This window comes from Sarcophilus harrisii, chromosome 1 (assembly GCF_902635505.1).
Source record: "Sarcophilus harrisii chromosome 1, mSarHar1.11, whole genome shotgun sequence".
Lineage (NCBI taxonomy): Eukaryota > Metazoa > Chordata > Mammalia > Dasyuromorphia > Dasyuridae > Sarcophilus > Sarcophilus harrisii.
In genome coordinates, this window is record NC_045426.1 from 142,083,180 (window position 1) to 142,109,108 (window position 25,929).

A 25,929-nucleotide genomic window follows, 5' to 3' on the forward strand; every position below is an offset into this window, starting at 1 on the left:
ATTAGATATATTATGGCTTTGTTTTGTTTTATTATGCTTATTTTGTGTCATTTCTACCCCCTTTTCTGGGGGGAGGGAGAGGATTTAGAATGGGGAGAGAAACCAATAGTGTTACAAAAAAGGAGGGAAAAGAAATAAAAAAAGGTCATTGAATCATCTTTTAAAAATGTATAGAAGGAAATAGAAAAAAACTTGTGAGAAAAACACAGAAAAACAGGGTATCTTACAAGTTAATATGTTGAATTTACATATTATACTATAAAAGCAAGTTATATATCACTGATATTCATAATTTTGTATATAATTTTGTTTCTATCCTAATTTATATGTGAAAATATTATCTTTCTGGGTGTTTGTTGAATTCAGAATGCACAACTTTAAAAAAATATTGTACTTCATTCAAAATTATACAGTAAAAAAATAATAAAAATGAGAAATATAGAATTGTACCAAAATTTCTAGTACTGGGTTCATTTTCTTTACCTTACATTCCACATTCCCTACTGTAGTGATTTGTTTTTTTATTTTTTCTTTTTTAATCTAGTTTTATTCAACCCACTGTTAACATTATATTAACTTTATATGTAATATGATTTCCATTGGATAGGTCTTCCATTAAAGGTTTAAAGGAAATCTTAAATAAGACTCAAATAGCATGAGACAAAATGAAGTGACTAGATTTTGTGCTGGTGAAAGGACTACCCATACTGATAAGATCACAGATTTTTCAAAGTTTAAAGTTCAAAACTTTTGTTACAATTTGAACTTATTGACATTTCCCCAGATTCCTTTACCTAGTAACACCTGCACACTTTGTTCCTGTATCTTTGAATAGAAGATGTGGGAGTACATAAAGTTTTGACCTGGAATATCCAATCTTTGCTTAGCCATGAAATTTAGCTCCAGTGTCTACTGGGACATTATCCAGCAACTGGGTAATGTCTGATAGCAATCAGCAAATCATTATCTCTGTGCCAATATGGAATATTCTGTTTGTCTAACTGATGGCTGGTATCCTTATTTGGAGCCATCAGAACAGAATTAGTTAAATTTCAATCAGTGCCAAGGATTAATTTATTGCTGGAATTCATCCATCCACTAGCTACCCATCTATCCATGGAAGAGAGGATAAGAAGAGAGAAAAGGAGGAAGGGTAAAGAATGGAGAAGAAAACCACTCTAGTTAGTGATAATGGCAGGGAGCAGATGTCAAATATAACAAAATGGCATGACAAAATGGAAGCTTTTTGTATTTAGAATAAATTTGTTCATTTATTAGCAAATTCTATCAGAATTTATGTTAATGAGCTTTTTCATTGGATTTTTTCACCCAAATTACTATCTAAAGTAAATATTTCTTTTAGAGTTCATTATTTATATGTGGTAAATAGCTTAAGTTGCCTTCCATTGCCTCATTGTGATACAGTAGTGACCCCTGGGGTCTTCAAGGCCATTTCTATGGAATGCAAGACCTAATAGGTCCTATCAACTGAGAGTTCAGGCCAACAGATTACTTTCCTGTTGTCTGAAGAAAGCTCAAATATATGCAGAGGGACATTTATAATTGGGCTTTAAAAAATGGAGTTTTTGAATAAAACAAGTTGTGAAGACCATATAATATATTTTAGAGAAGTGACAATCTGTACCAGGAGAAGAAATACTCTCAGTGATGAAATCACAAATTTTTAAAGGATTGAAATAGGAAGTAGAAAGAACTTTAGTCTGGAAGTAAGGAAACTTAAGTTTCTATCTCTTCTCTGCCTTTGACTATTTTTGTGACTCTGGTAATCTCTCTGGAACTTAGTGTCCTCATCTGTAAAACAAAAGGATTAAACTAGAAAATCTCTATCTTCATTTAAGTTTTAAAATTCTGATTCTATACTATTCTATACTAAGAAATAATAAGTAGGTGGATTTCAGAAAAACCTGGGAAGACTTGTATGAACTGATGCAAAGTGAAATGAGCAGAACCCACAAAACATTGTACACAGTATCAGCAATATTGTGTGATGATCAATTATAAATGACCTAGCTCTTCTTAGCAATACAATGATTCAAGGTAATTACAAAGGATTCATCATGGAAAATGCTATCTGCATCCAGAGAAAGAACTGATGGACTCTGAAATACAGATTGAAGCATACTATTTCTTCTTTCACAATTGTTACTAATATGGAAAAATGTTTCACATGATTGCATGAATATAACCTATATCAAATTGCTTACCATTTTAGGAAGAGGGAAGGAAGGGAGGGAGGAAGAAAATTTTGGGATTTAAAGTTTTTTTTTCCCCTCTCAATAGTTTTTTTTTTAAATTTATCAAAATACTTGTCAAGATAGTTTTCAACATTCATTTTTGTAAAATTTTGTGTTTCATATTTTTTTCTCCCTCTCTCCCATACCTCTTCAAGACAGCAAGCAATCTGATATACATTAAATATGTACAATTCTTTTAAATATTTCCATATCTGCCAGGTTGTGCAAGAAAAATCATACCAGAAGGAACTGAAAGGAAAAAAAAAACTTTCTGAAAAAAGAAGCAAACAAACAAAAAAGCAAAAATAATATTCTTCAATTCACATTTAGTCTCCAGAGTTCTCTTTTTCTCTCTGAATTCCCAAGTTTATTGGCATTGTCTTAGTTCACCACATTGCTGAGAGCTAAATCTATCATGGTTGATTATCACATAATCTTGCTGTAAATTCTCTTGGTTCTTCTTGCTTCACTCAGAATCATTCATGTAGTCTTTCCAAGCTTTTCTGAAATTACATAATTTCTTAGAGAATAATACTATTCCATTACTTTCATATACCATAACTTTTTCAGCCATTTCCCCAATTGATGGGCATGAACTCAAATTCTAATTCCTTGCCATTACAAAAAGAGCTGCTACAAATATTTTTGCACATGTGGAGTCTTTTCCCTCTTTTATGCTCTCTTTGGGATATAGCCTTAATAGTGACTAACTCAAAGTTTTATAAAAGGAAAAGTTTGGTAAAGGTGTAAAAATTGTCTTTACATATAATTGGGAAAAAATAAAATACTATTTAAAAGTAAAATGACATTCTGATTCTGACAGATCTGAATCAATTTTTTTATTTCATCCAAAATAAACACCATTCTCTACTCCACCACCACCAAAATCTGTTTAGTATGACTATAACTTTGTGAAGACAATAAATACATTTAAAAGGGTGTTTGTTGCTTTTTTGCTAGCTTCTAATCCAGTAAAAGTCCAAGAGATACCACCTCACTAAAGAGGCCACTACATTTGTCTATTGTATTCTGTAAATATACTATGTCATTTCCCAAAGTAAAATATTTTGGTGATAAGTGGATGCAATTGATGAATGCAAAGAAAATGAGTAGATCCTCCATTATCCTCCATTTCTGGAACCAAATGCTTACTGGTCTTCTTCAAAGCCCTTGAATTCTTCCCAGACTGTGTAACAATTCCCTATAATTACAGTTCCTCCCTATTTTTCTACTATCTAAATTTGCTATGTTCCTCTTCTGGATATTTCCATTCTCAAAATGTATTAATCCCATCTTAAGAGATACTAAGGTAGGGGGAGGCATCTAGGAGGCCCAGTGGATAGAACACTGGCCTTGGAGTCAGGAGTATCTGAGGTCAAATCTGCCCTCAGACAATTGACAATCAAAAACTATGTGACCTGGACAAGTCATTTAATCCTGATTATCTCTTTCCCTCTCCCCTATAAAAGAATATGCTAATCATGCTTTGGGGGGAGGCAGAGAAGGAGGGAGAGAATTTGAAACTCAAAATTTTAAAAAACAAACATTAAAAATTGTTTTTACATGTAATTTTTTTAAAAAGATATTTTTAAAAGAAAAACAAAAATATGAAATTGCACCATAAGAAAAGTGCATCCAATTTTTGATTTCCTTCACAAGCTAATTGTACAATATTTCAGAGTCTGATTCTTTTTGTACAGCAAAATAACGTTTTGGTCATGTATACTTATTGTGTATCTAATTTATATTTTAATATATTTAACATCTACTGGTCATCCTGCCATCTAGGGGAGGGAGTGGGGGGGGGGGTAAGAGGTGAAAAATTGGAACAAGAGGGTTTGGCAATTGTTAATGCTGTAAAGTTACCCATGTATATATCCTGTAAATAAAAGGCTATTAAATAAAAAAAAAAAAAGAATATGCTAATCTATGATCCTCAGGAATCTGGGAGTCTTTCCTCTATTAAGGACTTCTTCAAAACCTATGATTTTCAGAAAGCTTCTCTGTGATGACTGTTCCTCTCAGCCAATGAACTTTTTACAAGAACTTGATATGCCCACAGATGGGACTCTTAATGTTGAAATATTTTTCAGATGTTGTGGTTCTCTCCCTCCTTCCTTCCCTCCCTCCATTCTTTTTTCCCTCCCTCCCTTCTTCCTTTCCTTCCTCTCTTCCTTTCCTCCTCTTTTTCCCTCTCCCTCTCCCTTTTCCTCTATTTTTCCTTCTCCCTGACCCTGTTCCTTTCTCCTTCCCTCTCCTTCCCTCCCTCCCTCCCTCCCTTCCTACCTCTTTCTCTGTCTCTCTCTCTCTCTCCCCTCCCCCCTTCTCTGTGTGTATGTGTGTGTATCTTTCTGCATGCTTTTTCATCTTGTATGTGGATAACCATCTGTTGCAGATGATTAGCTCCAAGGCAATAGTTATCATATAAAGTTTAACTTACTTTATGCAACTCCTGACATGGCACCACGTCCATGGAATTAGATGAGGATGGGGAACATAAGGATAATGGTGATGACAACAGACCAAGCCAGGCCTAGATTTGTGTCCTTATTCCTTCTTGTATCTGGTGCCCACACCCACAAACATGCACACACTCATCCATGAAACTGTGACCGAAACTATCAGAGTAGTCATAAAAGTACATGCTTTAATCCATCATCATTGGGGGACTTGCTAAACTTTTTGAAAAAAAAAATTATTCATGCTGCCTTTTCCAGGAACTTACCTGTACAGACGCACACCAAAGCTATATGGCAATGTTCCATGGGAATTATCCATATCAAATATTTAGAAGCTGGCTTTTTTTTTTTTTTGGTTGTTGTTTTAATGTGATCCTTTCCTCCAGACAGTTTATCTCAGCATCACACTTTGTTTCTTAATTTAGCCCTTTAAGAAGTGTTCTGGCTTGTTTTAGATCACACCTACAATAGTAAGATTTGGTCCAACATGCCTCCCACCTTCTCTTCTGCAGACCAGACTTTGTCCCCCATTTTAACTTGGTTCACTACGTTACCCCTCCTTCTAGATTCAGCTAGTCTTTCATCTTTCCTCCTCATAACAAGTCTCAATATTACACATAGCTCAAGTGAACAACACAAAATGAACATTTTAAAAAGAGGTGATGTTAAAAGAAGCCATGAATATTCTGCCTCCCTCAGGAGTAAAGAAATCTTTCCATGGGCATTGGAAAGTGTTAGTAAAGCGATTATGTGCCATCAGGGTCAGCACAAAAGACTTATGGGATGAAAACATTTGAAAATTACTCTCATAATATATTCAGAACCTTTTAAGACATTTCTAGGAGGCCAGATTTTAAAAACATTTTAATGGGGAAAGTACTGAAGGAAAGAAATGGAAATCTTAGGTATTCCGATTCTCAACTCTGACATTTAAATTTGAGCTTCCTAAAAAAAATCCATTTCACTAAAAGACACAAGGCTTTTGTTATGAACTTGCCAAAGAGATTGAGATGTATAGGCAAAACAAAAACAGTCAACTATTCCATTAAGGTATCTAGGGTACTGTCATTATTCCTCTATTCTCTTCCTTTCCTCCTTATCCTAATGTGGTTTTATACAGGGAAAACAGTGTTGCATTTAGACAGAGAACTTGGGGTCAAATTCTAGCTGTCATTACTACTTTGGTCAAGTCATCTCATTTTTCTGGACTTCAGATTCTTTGTAAAATAGAGTTGGACTAGAAAGCCTGTAAGGTCCATTCTAACTCTAAATCTTTTTTTAAAATTACATGACTAAAGTCCACCTATTCTAATTCCGTACCTATGGCATTTTTTTTTTTTTTTTTTTTTTTTTGCAATCCAGCCCCCAAGTTCAGTGTGATAGAGCTATTCCTTAGAGAAATCCTTCTAATTAGGAGGTGTTTTTTTTTTTTTTTTTTTTTTTTTTTGAGATAAAAAACAAACATTGGTCTTACAGGCACTTGATACAAGAAAAAATAAATATTATAAAAGAAAAGAACAGTAGCTAAGTGAAATAGTAGATAATCAACTCAGATCAACAAATAGTTACTAAGTATCTATGCAACAGGCAGTTATGGGGCAGTTTTGTGGTTCAGTAGATAAGAGTGCTGGAGCTGGAGCTGAGTTAAAATCCCACCTCAGACTTTACTTGGACAAATCACTTAATCTCTACTTTAATCCACTGGAGAAGGAATGGCAACCCACTCCAGTACATTTATGTAAAATAAAGGAAAATAGGCAATATCATCTACATGAAAAGTAAAATGTGACTGAAGGACTGAACAATAAGTGTGCCAGATACTATGCTAAGCTTTGGAGATAGAAAGAAAGCTAAAAAAACAGTTCCTACTCTTAAGGAACTCACAGTCTTAAGGAGACAATATGCAAACAACTATTTAATATACATACATATGTACATATACACATGTGTATGTACATATATATGCACGTGTATATTTGACACAATGCCTACCTTATGTTTATGTGTGTGTATATGTGCATGTAATTAGAGATCATCTCAATGGGAAAGCATTAAGATTAAAGAATAGAGCTTTGGACTTGGAGATCCTGCCTCAGACCTTTAGTAGCTAATTGACCCAAATTTCAAATCACTTAACAGCTTTCTACCTTAATTTTCTTTTGTTTGAAATGGGGCTAAAATTGGTACCTACCTCTCAGGTCTTTTTTTTTTCTTAAGGATTAAATTAATTAATAAACTGTTCATCAAAAAAAATTTATTAAGTGCCTACTATATGCTATACACTGCAGTAAGTGCTGGAGATATGAAAGACAAAAAGGGCCCTGATCTTAAGGAACTCACAATCTAAGTGCTGAAATTGTATGCAAACAACTATGCACAAACTAATTATTAAAAGGGCAAGCTGGAAATAATCAATAGAGGGAAGGAGCTAGAATTAAGGGGTTTGAGGAAGGATTTTTGGAAAAGGTGTGGATTTAGCTGCATCTTAAAAGAAACCAAGAGGCCAAGACATGGATGGAGTGCATGGCAGATAACAGTCTGTGAAAATGTCTAGTGAAAATGGAGTGTCTTCAAGGTTTTGGAAAAGTGAATGTTGAAAGCTATCTTTGCATGTATTTGGAAAAATAAAAACAACAATAAAAAATTAAATTAATTTTTAAAATGAATGTTGAAAATATTTTTTTTAAAAAAAAAGAAGAAAATCTTGGGAGAGAAAGAGCAAGACCAGTGTCATTGGACTGCAAAGTACATAGCAGGGTGTAGTCTAAGAAGACAAAGCAGGTTATAGGGAGAGGGCAAGCTATGAAGAGATGTGAATGCCAATTGAAGAATTTGATAGTTGATCCTGGAAGTGATACAGAGCTATTAGAGCAATAAATGGATAATTGAGGATAGAAGCACTATGCAGATATTTCTATTTAGCTGATTCCATTCTCTCCCCTCCAATAGAAGGTGTCTCCAGCCATGGAGTGGAAGTAGAAAAGAAGTGAAAGGGGTTTCACAGTCAAAGATCCTCATCAAGATCTCAGTGACTTTAAGGGATGCTATAGCATGTTAACCCATCTTCTTCCTACCTCTAAGTTAATGCTGCTTTTTCATGTTATCTGACTCTTCATGATCCCATTTGGGATTTTCTTGGCAAAGATACTGTAGTCATTTGCCATTTCCTTCTCCAGCTTATTTGACAGGTGAGAAAACTGAGGCAAATAGGGTTAAGTGACACATAGCTAGTAAGTGTCTGAGGGTGAATCTGAAGTCAGGTCTTCCTGACTCTTATTCATAAAGTTTTTTAAAAGTTGTAAACTGCTCCAGAGGTCTTCCTTGGTTCTGGCCTCTATCCCCCAGGGGTGATCACACTAAGGTGGGGTGGGATAGCCAAGTGTCACTTCCTACTTTTCATAAACTCACCTTAGGTTCCCACTTGTCTAAGTTCTACGCCCTCAAGCCTAGTGATTCTTGACATTCCAGAAGACTAATTAAATCTTCTGGCTGAGTGTGTTTCTTGGCACTCAGCAGGTCATTGTCTAGAGATTTGTGAGTCTAACCTATACCTGCCTGTTAGAGTCTTTGCTGAGAGGCCTAATTTTGTTGACTTTAGAAATTGCTTCCCTGCAGGAGGATAGATCTTGCCATAGAGGCCATGAGCTAGTGCTTCCCAGCCTAATCTCTCTGGACTCCCATATCCTATGTCTTTTGTTCAGATGAAGGAATGAGTGAATCAGTTTAATATATATATATATATATATATATATATATATATATATATATATATAAAAGAATGCCCTCTAGCATCTCCTAGGACAGAATCTGAAATGAACCCTCTGGGAAGCTCCAAAGTACTTCAATGCTGCATTTTTTTTCCCCATAATTTTCTCCTTCTCTTGAATTTTTGGCTGTAGGCCAAGGCCAGGACTGGCACTGCAAGCATTGTAATACAGCAAAAAAAAAAAGCTGTTCTCATGACATTTATGACCTGATGCGAAACAAGAGGTCCTAGAAACTTCATGGGAAATCCTCTCTGTTAGATTTCCAGTCCAGATTTGCAAGATTAAAAGAATTATTTAGATTGGAAATGTGTCCATGCTATTAGGTGCTTAGACAGACCTGAGCTCCAAGCTTTCTGATGTTTTTTTTAATCATGAGTCTAGATCTAACTTTGTAAAAGTTCCAATCCATACTCAGTGACTCAGAGGGGAGGAGTTGGGCTATCTCAGTGGTCTACTAACAAAGAGGGAAAGCCTGCCACAGAAATATCCCCAGAGGACCACAACAGGCTCCCCAGAGGTCCTTTCTCCAGCAGTTCTCTGAGAATCCTTGAAGGAAACATTTGTAGAGAATCCCTTATAAAATCAGATCATTAACAGAGATCCTTCAGAGGAATGCTAATAGAGACATGATATCAAAGATCTTTGGATCCTACAAAGATCTCTGTAGAGAGACTGTTCTCTACAAATGGAATCTGTGAAATAAAATCTGCATCTGAGCAAAGCATTTGTTTTATTTGTGACAAAAATTTTGTACATTTTTTTGCATTGTTGTCTCTCAGATTACATTATGAACTCCATGAGGACAGAGTATATTGGATTTTTTTCTTTTGCATACCAAGAATTTAGCACAGTGCCTGGCACACAGTAGACACTTAATAAATGTTAATTTACTTGTTGGCTCATGATTCTACGGCTATCCACCTCTGTTCTATTCTGTGCTCTCTATTCCTTCTTCACTTCCACTCCTTCCTTCCTCCTTCTCAATCTCTTCATCTAAATGTGAAATTCATTTGATCCTCTTATCACTTCTTAAGTGAATTCCCCATAGATGTAATGTTGTGTTTTCCTTCCACACAAAACAACTGAACTAACTTCATTATTATTGAAGAACATCTGAGATTTTTCTAAGATTTCTTTGGCCAGTACAAGAAAACCAATATTGCCAATTTTAAAATTAAATATTTAATCTGGATAATTAATAGAACTAGTGTGTTTATTAAAACCCTTGATAATCTGATCTCTTCTTCCTTTCCCAATTTTTTATACCCCCCCCCCAACCAGGGATTCTAAAATCAAGCAATCTAGCATGTGTTCTCTGCTCTCTATCTCCTGACAAAGAACTTTTTGATTAGTTGGTCTCCCATACTTGGATTACTCTATTTCCTTATCTCAATCTCTTCCTGGCTTTTTTAAAGATTCAGTTTAAATCCAACTTTCTTTAGGAGGCTTGTCTCATAATCATGAGAGAAAATGTATACCCTACAGGTTACCATTGCCACTATCCCTTATTTTCTTTTAGCTTCCTTCTGATGCAAAAATTGTCATCTCAGTTTCCACAGTTCAATCCAGTTCTATTCTAGGAGTTTACTGAATCAGTGAGAGTCAGAATTAGGTTAAAGGTTCTTCTTGTTCCTTCATTAACTGGGTACTTATATTTGTAATTTCAGACAGTGTGTGTGTGTGTGTGTCCTCTAAGACATGTCACTGATTAGGTCCTTCATCCCGGCACTCCCATTCAGGTGTGTATCTTAAATTCCTTTCCAGGTAGAATAAGACTGCATGTGCTCACAAGTTCCTGAAAGAGGCACACCTACCACATGAGATTTGAACCTTCGCCTTTTCTAGTTAATGAAAGGCACTACATTATCCCCTCCCCCCCAGGCATAGTCCTGGCAACATGTGAGAGAAAAAGCAGCTTACTCACAGCCTGAAACACGCAAAATCCTGCTATTAAAAAGTCTCCTGAGGTGCCAAAAATCTTACAAACCACCACCCAGTCTCAAACCTTCACTTCCTAGTAATATTAAAATCATGCCTCATTACAGGAGTGATGTACAATCACCTGAACTCTTAGAAATGGCCTCTTTGATGGAAAGGAGGAACACAAATGAAAAGCAGTTCACCACAAGATTCCCTTAAACAGTGAAAGTAGGATCCCAAAAATCTAAATCTGTGAAACAGATTTTATTCAAGATGATTCTAATGTCTCATTAAGATACAGAGGGAACCCTGGATTCTGGAAGGCTAATTCTGGGGATCCAATTCTGAAAAACTCCAAGGACTTCAATTGCTATAAAGACCATACGTCTTTATCCCACGATCGACATCTCATCAAATTGGTTTTAGGGTGACAATCTTTTCTACCATGGCAACTCAAGAAGACAATCTATTAAAACAGAAGTTTTGATCTACTTTCAATGTAGGGAGATCTCCCCAGTTAGTTTTCTCACCCACTCCAATTATTTTGTATTACTTTACACATATTTCATGCATATATATATGTTGTTTCTCCCCCTTGCCACACCCTGCCTCCAATGTAAGCTTCTTGAAGGGGAAGTAATGGTTTCATTTTTAGCTTGGTTTCTGGAACAAAGTAGATCCTCAATAAAGGCTTGATGAATGCAACTGAATTAACCCGAAGGCCATCTTCTTTGAAAGATAGCTGTACATGACTTTTGCTCCTTCTCAACCCTGGACACCATTGAAGATAGTGGAGACAAGGGAAGAGGAGAAGAGGGGAGCAAGCACTTACTAAATATCTACTATATACAGGCATTGTGCTAAGCACTTATAATATCATCTTCTTTGATTTCTATGAGATCTTGGATTCATTGACAAATGGAGTTGATATTTGATATGGTTTGAAGAACATTTGGACCTCAGACTGCAACCCCTTAACACTCAAAATATCTATTCAGAAAGCCTATTGATGATGCCAGGCATTCTGCCACTAAGGATTTTATCCTTTGGGTAGACATTATCATCTATTAAAATAAAACTACTTGTGGAACCTTGATGTGGCAAGAAAACACATGACATGAATTCAAGTACCAGACCTATCATTTAATAGTTATGTGTTCTCAGAAAACTTATTTAACTTCCTTGAACTTTAGTTTCCTCATCTGTAACATTAGGTTAATAATGCCTTCTTTACATATGCCTTCTTTACATATCTCTTGGTGTTATTATAAGGATAAAATAAAGTTTTTATAATGATGAGTTTTTATAATCATGATAGTCCATTAATATCTTAGTGAAAATCAGGAGACTAAGTCCATACCAACAATTTTTTCATAAAAGCAAGAAAGAAGAAAGACACCTGTTTCCAAGAAAGAATGGAGGTCATGGGGAATTTTCCAGTGGTTTTCAGAGAGAGTACTATATTTATATTTTTATAGTGTTAACATGTAAAAGCTACATATGCACAAAGTGTAAATTAGTCTCCTTGACTCAAAATCTTATAAAAATGAACTATTTTTACATAATTGGAAAAATAAAATACTATTGAAATTTTTTTAAAAAATAGATATTGACTTAATTTGAATAGTATTATCAAGTTTAGCATAAAGTTTCCCAATTTCCTCGTCTTCTATGATTGATGTCAGTACTTAAGTTGAAATTATTTTCCTAGTGTTCTTCCAAGTATCTCTCATGAGTATTGTGATATAAAAGGTTTAAATATTCCCTAAAATGATGATCATTGTTACCTTTAAACATAAGATAAAACCAATTCTACCTACAGCTTTATTTAATATTTAACTGTAATTTCTTTTTGTTTTCTGGTTTAATTCATATTAAGGATATCAAAAGTGATATAGTATTTAGTTCCTCCCAATGAATGGCCACTTACTAATCACTCAACAATGAACCCATATTTAGAGTTCCAACAACCTAAGTATTGTTAATTATCTTAAAAGTTGTTTTTATCTTACTCTGAACTTTTGATTTCACTGATATATAAAGTTCCTTCTAACAAACAGTTCATCTATAAATTCTAGTTTTAAAAACTTTAGAAAAGGGATATTGATAGATTAAGTAACTTAAGCACAATCACACATAGCGTAGGTCTGAAAGGCAGGATTTGAATCTAGATGATCTCATACTTCCTCATTTAATAATGTATCTACTGACAGGTCACTGAACAAGGAACTCCTGTTCAGCATATCAATTGTTATTCAATCATCTCTTTTTAAAAATAAATTTTATTCAAATCTTTTTATAAAAATTGTATCACCTTAATTTTCAGTTACAGAAGTTTCTAGGTGGCACAGTCTTGAGTCAGGAAGATCTGAGTTCAGATCCAACTTCAAACAATTACTAGCTTTGTGATCCTGGCCAGGTTACTTACCCTTTGTCTCAGTTTCCTCAACTATAAAATGAGGATAGTAATAACACCTACCTCCTAAGATTGTTGTGAGAATTTGTTGTGGTTATTGTTAAGTCATTTCAATCATGTCCTATTCTTCAAGAGTCCATTTGGAATTTTCTTAGCAAAAATACTAAGTGGTTTTCCATTTCTTTGTTCATCTCATTTTACAGAAGGGAACTGGGGCAAACATGGTTAAGTGACTTGTCCAGGGTCACACAGCTAGTAAGTGTCTGGGGCCATATATAAACTCAGTAAGGTGGGTCTTCCTGATCTCAGGCCTGGAACTCTATTCACTATGCCATCCAGTTGTCTATTATGAAATTAAATAAGATAATATCTGTAAATTATTTAATATGATGCCTTAAACATAATAGGCACTTAACGTGGATATTTGCTTTGTTGCTTCCTTCCTTTTCCCCCAATGTAGCCCTCCCAATTAGTGTTTCCTTCTCAGAAATACATTTTTATAACAAAGAATAAAAAAGAGAAAAATATTCAACCTGACAAAACTAACACACAACTATTATTCCACACCATGGTGCCCACTTCTGCAAAGACATGAGGGAGGTCCTTTTTTATGCCTCTTGGGGAGGGGTAACCTTAATGATTTTAAGTTCATAACATTCAGTTTTGCTTATTTTTATTCTTTTCATTTATACTATGTATATTCTTTTCTTGTTTTTGTTTACATAAGTCTTAACAGGCTTCTTTTTTCATCATAATTTTCATTTCTAAAAGTACATCAGCATTACATTACATTCATGTACCACAATTTGTTTATTATTCCTTAATCAATGAGCACCTACTTACTTTCTCTCCCAAAGGGCTTCAATAAATATTTGGTATTTGTGAATATGTGAAATATATGAATATTATTTTTATTGTTTACCTTCTTGGTGTATATAAACATAGCAATGAGAATTTGGGATCAAAAAGTATGAATTTTTTAGTTCATTTATTTGCATAATTCAAAATTGCTTTCCAGAATTATTGGATCAATTGACACTTTCACCAAGAATGTTATATTATTCTTTTGTGGAGTACAGGTCTAATAGTGCTAAATCTAAACCAAATAACATGAATTTTTTGTAACTATCTTTTTATTCCAAATTGTTTTCCTTGATGGTTATATACATTACAGGTCCATCAACAGTGCTTAATGTTCCAGTTTCCCACATCTCATCCAACATTGATCATTTTCTCTTTTTGTTCCTTGATGATTTGCAAATGTGAGGTGGATTCTCAGAAATTTTTTAATTTTTATTTTTCCAATTACTACAGCAAATAGCGCAAAGTCCTCTATGTACAAAGATCTTCATAGCAGTTTTTTTTGTGATGGCAAAAAAAAGGAAACTAAAGGGAAGTCCATCAACAGAGGAATGTTTGAATAGGTTATGTTATACGAATAAGATGAAGTCGTAAAGTGCTGTTGCAACTAAGGAAATAGATGATTTCAAAGAAATATTGAAAAATTTATACTAACTGATGCAAAATGAAGTAAGCAGAATCAGAAAAATTATTTATATAACATCAATATTATAAAAATGAATGCTTTTGAGCTCTTTTGTAAACCAACAAAGAATGAGAACACAGCAAAAATATTTTAAAGAGAAAAAATTTTGAAAGATGTAAAAAGTACACTAAAATAACCATCTAAACACACCAATCACTTCTTATTAGAGGTGATAGATTTACAATGCAGAATGAGACATATTTATCTTTTTAAAAATACAGCTTTTGAGGGGGATTTCTTTTGCTTGACTATGCATACTTGTCACAAGGAATTTGTTTTTCTTTTCTCCTTTTTTCAATAAGGTGTGAAGTGGGAGAAAGAGAAAATAGTTTTCTGTTAATTAAAGAAAACAATTTTAAAAACTAGAGAGGTGGGGAGGTGCAACAGTTAGGGAGAATTTTAGAAGAGATCATGATCTTGCTAGTTTTATGTTCTATTTTGTTAAAAATAGACCTCTCAAGGAATAGGGGTAATTTACAAATTTTGTAATACAGAAAAAAGAAAAAGAAAGAAAGAAACAAAATGTATTAATGTGTTGGTCAACCCACAACAACTCTAAATAATGACTTTCCCCGCCTTTTATCATCTTCAATTTGCTTACTCCTGAGTAAAACCTCAGAATTATTCTGATTTGCATTTGTTTTATTAGTAGTAATACTACTAAAGTAATTTGGAGTAAAGTCTCATTGTTAATAGTTTGCTGTTCTTTTTGAGACTGTTGATATCCCAACTTGTCTGTTGGGAAATGGCTTTGGGGTTTATATTTTTTTCTGATAATTGTCCATATATCTAAGATCTTAGATACAACTCAAATATTTGATATAAAGATTTTAGCTTGGGCTATTGATTCCCTTCTTATCCTAATTGCATTAGTTTTGTTCATTCAAAAACTTTTCAACTTCATGTTTTATCTTTTGTGATAATTCCTATCATTTGTTAGTTAAGAATTCACCCTTATGTGATAATTATGAAAGGTATCTGATAGTGTTCTCTTCTACTTTTTTTTTAATCCTTTGACCTTTAATACTTAAGTCATTTACCCATTTTTTAAAATTGCAATGTGTGGTATAAGTGGCTAATCTAAAACTAACTTCTAGCAGATTGCCTTCTAGTTTTCCCAAAAGTTATTGTGAAGTAGGAATTTTTCCCCAGGTAATTTATGTTTGGGATTTATTGAATCAAGCCCAACTTTACTTGATATATTTATCTAGTGTACTCTTCAAATCTCTTTAAAGCCATCATTTTATAATCTAATTTAAGCTCTAGGAGTGCTATTATTCCTTCATTCCTATAAATTAATTTAGGTAATAATGTCATTTTTTATTTTATTGTTATGATCTAGCTGCAAACATTGAATAGCTCTTTAGTTATTCAATTCACTATTTCTTTAAAATGCATTTTTTAGTTTTATATAAACATATTTTGAGTGTGTTTTGATAGACCAACTCTAAAGAATTTTATTCATTTTGTAATTTTTTGGAATAGAATTTCTTTCTCCTATTCCCTCTTGGACTTTCTTATTGTCATGTAGAGATATTGTTCACTTTTGTAAGTTTTGTTTTGTTTTGTTTACAAGGGCATTCATTAAAATTATGGTCTAGAACTTCAGGTATCAAAGTCAAACTCACCTTGACTAATCTTAAAAAAAAAAATAAATGTTTTTAAGCTATAATGCGTCATCTTTCTTCTTAGTTTTTCAAAAATGACTGAGAATAACTTGACATAGATGACGTTTATCCAATTTTCATGTAACATTTCAAGAGGCAGTTAATATATACAATGACAAAATATAAAGGACAAGATACTGTCTGAGGGTTGGTATTTTCATTGGCTGTTTCCCATACTTGGAATGCCCACTGCTTTCTCTGACATCCTCTAAATTACAACTAAAATCTCATCTTCTATAGGAAACTTTTCCCAATATCTTTTCATTTTAGTGACTTCCCTATTTTAATTATTTTCTATTTATTCTTTATATCTTGTTTGTATATATTTGCTTGCTTGTTATCTTCCACATTAAACTGGTTGCTCCTTGAGAGTAGGAGCTATCTTTTGTCTGTTTTTGTTTGGTTTGGTTTGTTTTGGTATCCCAGTATTTAACACAGTGTTTGACACAGTAGGCATTTAACAAATGATTTTTGATTAACTGACTGCAATGCAGTGCTAGACTTGGAATCAGAAAGATCTGAGTTCAAATCCTGCTTGCCTCAGACATTTCATAACTATGTGAGACTGGAAAAATCTCTTAGTTGCTATGTGCCTTAGTTTCTTTATTTGTAAAATGAGGATGATTATAAAATTCACTTCCAGAGTTGTTGTGAGGATCAAGTGAAATAAAAGATGTAAAGTACTTTGCAGACCTTAAAGATTTATGTAAATTATAGTTATCATAATAAGGGTTATAAAAGTTCTTAGTAAGTTTATGATAAACTGAATCTAGGATGTGAGGGCTTGTAAGATGTTTAAAAAAATCTACTGCAAAAATCCAAATTTGAGGTGTCAAGATTAGGTAATGGTTTGCATGAAAGCTCAAGGGTTTTAGTACATTACAAGCTCAATGTGAGTGAATAGCAACCCAAAAAATTAAATGCAATCAAGATGCATTAACAAAGGCTTAATGTTTAAATGGGGATTGCCACATTGTGCCTGCCCTAGTCAGATCACATGTAGAGTATTATGTTTGATTCTGAGCACTACATTAAAAAAAATTATACACATAACTATATATGTAAAAATCCACCTTCTGTTATACTCCCCCAAACCCCTTCCCCTAATTGATAATGACCCAAAAAAATCCCTGTAACAAACACATTAAGCAAAATAAATTTTCACATTATCCTTGTCTCAAGAAGAAAATGTTTCATCCTGCCTCTGAGTCCTTCACCTCTCTTTCAGGAGGTGGATACCATGTTTTGCCATTAGTCCCTTGGGTAATGGTTGGTTACCCTGATCAGAGTTTTTAAGTTTTTCAAAATTGTTTGTCTTTACCATATTATTGTCATTAGGTAAATTGTTTTCCTGATTCTGCTTATCTCACTTTGTATCTGTTCATATTTAGGTTTCTCTGAATCCATTCTATTCATCCCCTCTATAGCCCAATAGTATTCCATTATATTATTCCAATATAACTTCTTTAGCCATTCTCCAGTTTATAAGCATTCCCTCAAATCCTCAGAATTACCATTTCAGAGCAAATACTATAAATATTTTTGTGCATTCTTAGGTAAAGTTTATTTTCCCCCTTCTTTCTTTTCCCTCCTATTTGTCTTTTGGCTGAAATATATTTTTGTATCCAGTCAATTCAGATGAAAATTTAAGGTTCAAGTATCAGCTATTTCCCCCAAACCCTTCCTTCTCATTTGTATACACATTTATCTATACACAATGATTATGAGATAATTCCTCCTTGCTTGCCTTTGCTCTCTCCTTCCCTACTTAGTGTAGTTCTCTTCCCCTCTTTTCATTCTTCTAAGACATAATAGAACTACTTCCAGGCCTTGTCTAATTATACTCTTTGATGATACCTTATGATGAAGTTCAGAAGGGACATGTTCATCTTATTCTTATTTAATCCTTTATCATTCATTCTTCACACCTCTAATCTTTTCATGCAGAATCCTTCTTAAGTCTTTTATTTCATTACAGATTCCCCCTCTGTAGTATTATGCTCAGTTTTATAAGGCATGTTGTTTTGACTCTAATTCTAGATTCTGTGACTTCTGGAATATTATATTCTAAGATGATCACTTCTTTATAGTGGAGGTTACTAATTGTATGTGATTGTTACTATGACACCCCTGCACTTGAATTCTTTCTTTCTGGCTACTTCAAATAGTTTTTCTTTAACTTAGAAGCTCTGGAATTTGGCTATCATGTTCCTGGAATTTTCATTTTGCATTTTTTAAAAAGGAAGTTAATGATGGATTTTTTCTATTTCTACTTTGCCCTCTAGTTCTAAGAGATCTGAGTAGTTTTTTTTAATTTCTTGAAATATGAGTTAGGTTCTTGATGGTCAGGTAGCATAGGAATTTTTAATCTTCCCCCCTCCTTAAAGTCAGTTATTTTTGCTGATATAGCTTACATTTTCTCTAAGCTTTTTTTTCTTCAGTCTTTTGCTTTTCCTATTGTTTTGTGGAGTCTTTGGCTTCTACTTTGGTCCATTTTCATTTTCAGAGAGTTCCTTGTTTGAGCAAGGTTTTGTACCTGTAGTGCCAAACACAATTCCCCTCCCCCAATTTTTTTTTCTTCCATTGTTCTCATTTCTTTTCCAACTTTTTTTTCTTCTAGAACTCTTATTTCATAGACAAGAACATTGGTCGACTCTTTTGTAAACTCTTGCTTGCAGTCTGCAAGGAATTCTAACTGAATTTGCTGTGTGTGTGTGTGTGTTTGAGCTTTTGCTTGAGGATATTTTGGAATCACTCTCTTTTTCTGAATTTATTTCTCAAGTATCACTGTCATCATAATAGCTTTTTATGGTAGGATTCTTGTTGTTGTTGTTGTTGTTGTTCATTCCAGCCTTCTCTGGGACTCCAGACTTGAGAAGCAGGCTGTGCACTTCTGGAGGGAAGTTATGGTCTGGTCTTTTTGCTGCTTTAGGGATTTTCAAATGTTGAGTTATTTCATGATCTCGGACAGCTTAAAATAGGTATCTCCAAGTTTTCAGTACTCCCTAAGTGGTTTGATCCAGATAAAAGTCTGAGTATTATCCATCGAGTCTTCTGATCTGCAAGTAGCTGAGATGGGTTTGGGTCTTTAAAAAGTGGTTCTTACTAGACTCATCCACTAACTGCTGGCTGGAAAGTCTTCCTGGGTTAGAGTGACAGACCTATAGATTTCCTTTTGTTCTGGTTTTCTTGCCCTGGTTATTCTTCTAAAGATTTCAGAATGAGCAAGAAGCTAAAACTAAAAGCCTGTAGTTACTAGGGTCTGAACAATGTAAAAACCATGTGCTTCAGAATCTGCTCCTAGCTAAGTACATTGCCTAGAGTCTGAGACTACCCCATAACCTAGAATGCCATTCCTGGGTACAAATACTCTTCTCACTCTATCTTAGATCTTGATTTCAACCTGGATAGGAGACAATAAAGCTACCAGTTCTCATGTTTCTGTTGAGATGTCCCAGTATGGGTCTAGAAATGCCCTGGTATGAGTGTGGGACCTCTGCTTGTACTCATATGTTGCCCTAAATTGTTCTAAGAGTAGTATACTCTTGGCCAAACCCTATCCCCAGTAATCACACATCTCTCTGTCTTTCTTCCTATGCTGTGTCAGGAAAAAAAATTATTTTGTCCTTTTTCTTGGATTTCTTTATCAGAATTTGTTCTGGTATATTTCCCAGATTTGTCTGGAGGAGTTTTTCTGTAGAAGTTCATTGAATTTTTTTCCTGAAACACCACCATCATGACTCTGCTTTACTTGGGCAGTTCATTTGCAGAACACTCATAATTTGGAGAATATCCAGTGGACAACAACCAGGGTAGTGAAAGAATTAGAAACCATTACATGAGAGTAATCACTGGGGGAAAAAAAAGTAAAACGTTTAACCTGAAGAAGAGAAGTCAGGAAGAGACATGATAATTAACTAGTTGCCATCAAGGATTTGAATGGTTGCCATGTGGAAAACACACTAGACTTGTTCTCTATGGTTCCAGAAGGCAGAACCAAAGGCACAAGGTAAAAACTACAAGGAAATAAATTTCACCTGACATAAGGGTAAAACTTTCATAAAATCAAAGGTATCTAAAAAGTGGGGAGGTAGAATAGACTTCCTGAGGTGGGAGCACATTCCCCCTTACTGGAATTAAGTAAGTAAATAAATAAGAAGAGGCTGTATGATCTCTTTTTCTGGAAGTTAGAGAGGAGATTTTTGCTTCGATGTTCGTTAGACTCATTGATCACAGAAATCTCTCCTAAGTATGTGTAGACATTCTGTAACTCTTTAAAATTGGCTAAATAAATATTGAAAAGAAGGATCATTGATTTACTAGAAAGAATTTTAAAAAAAAAAACTATTAAATTCAAGCACTATCTCTTTGACTCTTTAACTTTTGTGGGATCTTGGGACTCCTGTGTTCATTGAAAGCAGTGAAGAGAGTATAGTCTCCAATCCTGGGAATTTCAAAAAGTTGCGGAGAGTAAGATTAAGAATCTTGGAGCTGAGTCCAGGTCAAGTTTCTCAGTTAGCACAGAATCAAGGCCTCAGAATATAAGAAGTCTTTCTGAAGAAAACCACTGGATTCTTCACTCTTTGGAAACTGAGCTGAGGATTCATCCAGCAGCAAAGACAAATTTGGATATAAATTTGATTGGATTTAAGCTATGTGGGAACTAAGATAAGTTGAGCTTACTCCCTTTCACCACTTCGTTCCAAACATTCATGTTTTAGAGAGAAAGTATACTTTAGAGTTATTGGGAGAAATGTTCATATTTTTATTCTGGCTATGCCTTTGAAGAAAATATCTTTTCATAGAAGCTAATCAATAAAATGGAATTGGGTTGCAAATCACTGACCCTTAGCAATGAGAGGAACATAACCAGAGGGGTTTTAGGCCAAGGCAGTAAAGCAAAAACCACTTCAAGACCTTCAAAGTGCTCTGAAATCCTAAAGTAAAATTGTAATCTAGAGAAAATTAATCAGAACATACCACCCTACATGATAGAATATACTCCAGGCTAATTGAAGAGAAACTTTTATAAATACTGGACTTACTATGTCATTTTAGTAAAGACCTTTCCTAAGCGATAATTGTATCTACTGGCATATTATTAACAGGACCTAAACTGATGGAGGATCATGACCTATCATATTAAGAGATTAGATCCACACACTACATACTAAAACTATGAGGGTAGTAGCTGCCTTCTTGGGCTCCAACTCATGAGTGAGAGATTACAAGCTGGGACTGTAAGGGGGGGGGCACGGTGTTTCTAAAATGAAGTAGTTGTTCTAGATGGTCTCTAAGGCCCCTTCTACTTATAACATTCTATGACTCTATGAAACCATGAAACTTAGCCAAAGTAACTTAAGAACTAGGGACTGAGGAGACATTTTTCTTTCCACATAAGGATGTTTTTGGTTAGTGATCAGACTACCTAAGTCAATAATGAAATGGAGTTATGAATATAAAATAAATAACAGCTCCCACTGCCCTTCCAATCTGTCTACATTTAAAGGTCTAACATTGGAACCAGCTGTGTAAATTGATTTTAAAATAAAAACAGTTCAACCACCTACACCCCAAACTACTTACCTGTCAGTTCCTTCATGCTCTATTGTATAGGAGTGGAAGATTGTCTGAGTGATTCTCTGATGCAGATATGGGGCTGAGAAAGAAGTAAAGTAGATACAAAAGCCTTTAATTTGCTGCTGCTTTCTGAGTCTTGTATTTGGAACATTTATAAATACACAAAGAACAAGCAATTCTCCAATAAAGTTGTATTTTATGTTTGCAAATTATGATAGAAATCACTACAAGTCTAGAAAATCAAGATGATGTAAAAATTAAAATGGGGGAAAGAGATAGGCTAGACCTATGACTGCATTTATACAAGGAACTCCCAGAAAAGGAATCCCCTATAATACAGGTTAGCACTCTTATCTCCAACTTAATCATCCCTCTTTCCTCTCTCCCCTCTTCCTTCCTTCTTTCTTCCTCCCTCTCCTCTTCTTTTCTTCTTTCCTTCCTCCCTCCCTCCCTTCCTTCCTTCTTTCCCTCTTTTTCTTTTTTGTTCCCTCCTTTCTTTCCTTCCTTTCTTCCTTCATCTCTTTTTTCTTTCCTTCCTTCTTTCCTTCTTTTTCTCTTCTGTATCACTTATTGAATCCTTTCACACAGAACTCTCATTCATGCTATTGTTTTTTCTTCTCCACAAAATACAATGACTCACTGCTCCAGTACAATCATTGAATAAATTCTTCCACACCACTTCAATTTATGAACTGCCAAACACTTGTTACTCATGACTCAGTACTGAAGGCTCTGAGTTCACACAGTTCATGTTAAATCTGAGGATTTTTCACAAATTACTCAGTTTGATTGATGATCCCACTCAAGGTGTCCCATAGGAGCATTATGAGTTGGCTTATTTTGTCCTCACCCATGCCTGAAACATAATTTGGCTTGTGTTTTTTCCAAAAGGAAAAGAGCCATGCAAGTATTCAGGTTAAATAAAACATAAAATAAGAAGACATAAAATAAAGGATAAGCTTCATTTCATCAGACAAAAATACTAAGCATGTGAATAGTCAAGTCAACCCTCATTTCCTCTTATGTAAACCTTCTTACCAGGGAACTAAGTCTTATAGACTTGTAGTATTACCTATAGCTGGGGGTCCATTTTTGAACACAATCTTCCCAGGAACATTGACAATAATCTCTAGACTTATAGTCATATCCTGCTTGGATTTTCCAGCATGGTCAGAGTAGCTAGAGATTTGAGTAATCTTTGGTTCCAAGAAAGGACCCATGCAGTCCATTAGACATATTGGCATGTCTGTAGACTACACTGATCATTCTGCTTCAAAAAGTAAAGGAGTTAGAGTCAACAGAATCAACCCTCTCCTTTGAACCCACATAGTTCACTAAACTCACGGTACCAGTAAATGAAAAGAGCTTGGCATTTTCCTCTATCTGCCACTGTCACTGCTGCCATACTTGAGGTCCATCCCTTGAACTGATACATGGATATCCTACATCTGCCATCCCTACCGGAGATCCAAGTCTATTTTCTCTGGATAATTGTTCTTTCTGATTTCTGCATTTCTCTCCAGAAATTATTCTCTTTGTATCTCTTCCAGAACTCCTTTTAAAGGCTAAATTCAAAAGGATATCATGGTAATGACAAATGTTGGCGGGGATGTGGGGAAACTGGGTTACTGATACATTGCTGGTGGAGTTGTGAATAGATCCAACAATTCTGGAGAGCAATTTGGAACTATACTCAAAAATTTCTCAAACTGTGCATATCCTTTGATCCAGCAGTGTTACTACTGGGCTTATATCCCAAAGAGATCTTAAAGAAGGGAAAGGGACCTGTATGTGCAAAAATGTTTGTGGCGGCCTTTTTTGTAGTGGCTAGAAACTGGAAAATGAATGGATGCCCATCAATTGGAGAATGGCTGAGTAAATTGTGATATATGAATGTTATGGAATATTATTGTTCTGTAAGAAATGACCAGCAGGATGAATACAGAGAGGTTTGGAGAGACTTACATGAATGGATGCTAAGTGAAATAAGCAGAACTAGGAGATCATTGTATACTTCAACAACAATATTATATAAGGATCTATTCTGATGGAAATGGCTATCTTCGGCAATGAGAGGATCCAATTCAGTTCCAATTGATCAGTAATGAACAGAACCAGCTACACCCAGAGAAAGAACACTGGGAAATGAGTGTGGACCACAACATAGCATTTCCACTCTTTCTGTTATTCTTTGCTTGCATTTTTGTTTTTCTTCCCAGGTTATTTTTACCTTCTTTCTAAATCTGATTTTTCTTGTGTAGCAAGACAACTGTATAAATGTGTGTGTGTCTGTGTGTGTGTGTGTCTGTGTGTGTGTGTATGTGTGTAGTATTTAATAGATACTTTAACATATTTAACATGTATGGGACTACCAGTCATCTAGAAGAAGGGGTGGAGGGAAGGAGGGAAAAGTTGGAACAGAAGTTTTTGCAAGGGTCAATGTTGAAAAATTACCCATGTATATGTTTTGTCAATAAAAAGCATTTATTTAAAAAAAAAAGGGTATCATGGGGAGAACTAGATGATATGGTAGTTAGAGCACTGGCTCTGGAGTCAGGAGGACCTGAATTCAAATTCAGCCTCAGACACTTAACACTTATCGACTGTGTGACCCTGGGCAAGTCACTAACCCAATTACCTTGCCAAAAAAAAAAATTAAGCATATTATATATTAAGTCAAATAATAATGAAAAAACAATTGACTCAACTTTATCATGAAAAAAAGTGATAGCCATGATAAATTAAGCTCATATCTAGTCAAAGAGTTTACAAAGTGAAGGAGATTTCATATTATAAGACGAAATCCTCAGTTCTCATCATTGTACATTTTGGATTTTTGTATCTAATGTAGGGAATCACCCACCTAGACTCAAAGCAGTGTGTAGGCTTCCTACTCACTCAACATAAATGCTAGGTTTCCATTCATGCTCCTATATTTGCAAAAGTCAAACCAATTTCCAAACTCCTTTGGATTTTGGGAAAGCCACCAGTTGTTGAAAATAGACTAAAATTATTCCTGAGTATAATCCCTTATGCTCTTAAATAGGCTCAGGAAATCAGAGGCAACTTTATTCCCTTTTAACTGTTAGAGTACAATTATTTCTTCTTTTCCTGTGTTCGCAATCATAATCTATTATCCTTAACTTCTGATACATGATCAGCCCACCTTTTTTAGTTATATGTGGCTCAATTAAGTCTTTTTGGATACTTTTTGCATAAGTCATCATTGACAATGACAACCCCAAACAAATCATATGTCTTTTGGTTTTGTGGCAGGTAAAAGATAAAATGAGTAAGGAAATAAAGGTTTAATAGGTTCAATCTTCTTAGCATATTGAATAAGTAAGGCATGGCGAGTGCCTAACAAATTGCCAAATTCCTCCTTCAGCTTAGGAATAGACCTTCAAATACAGCAAGAAGCAGACTTTTACACATTATAAATAATTAATCAAATAAAGGCAATTAATTAAAAGAAAAAAGTAATCTTATTTTTAATTAGATGAAAAGTTGGGGATTTTCCAAGATTTATGGGAAAGAGTGAATAGATGCAATTCCCTGAATTCAGAAAAAGAGATGTCCCATTTCCCTCAATTGTAAACAATTAAAAGGCCATGAAAACAATAACTGATTGATCAGTACAGGGCCAGTTTTCAGATAAAACATATAGGTTCCTTGAGATGTACAATTGTGAGACAACTCCTTGCATCAATCTTTGTATCTGAGTGAATTTCTGGCCAGAATAATCTAGGTCCTTGATTGAAAGTCTCTAAGCGGCAGGTAGAGGGGGTCTAGCTTCCTAGACACATAGGGATAGGTTCAAATAATACAATAGGGTTTTCTTCTAATTCCCACAATTGAATAAATGTTTTCTCATAAGACAGAATTTGGACTATATCTATAATTGAATAGAAAGGAATTGAGCTAGCTCCAGAAGTGAGATACAAGATGAAATCAAGGTGGTTCACTCACTTCCCACAATTAACCACTTTATAGTCATATAATGGAAAGAATTATTTTATATAAATGGCTTTCATTTTAGAAAACCATTTAAGACAATTAAAAACTCGTTTCCTAAATACAATCAAACTTAATCTCCTCTGCTGTTCAACTTTTGACCCAGCACATAGTTCATTTGTAGTCTCTGTTCAAAATATCAATATGCTAATGGACTAACTCCATAGGCTTCTGTTATCCACTTTACTGTATGAATGATTAGCCTGATCTCTTTCTAATCACTACATAGTATATTGAGGAAACTTTGCAGTGTCCCAAATTAGGCAATTTGTATGTCATCTGTGATTAGGAGATTTTAAGGAGAA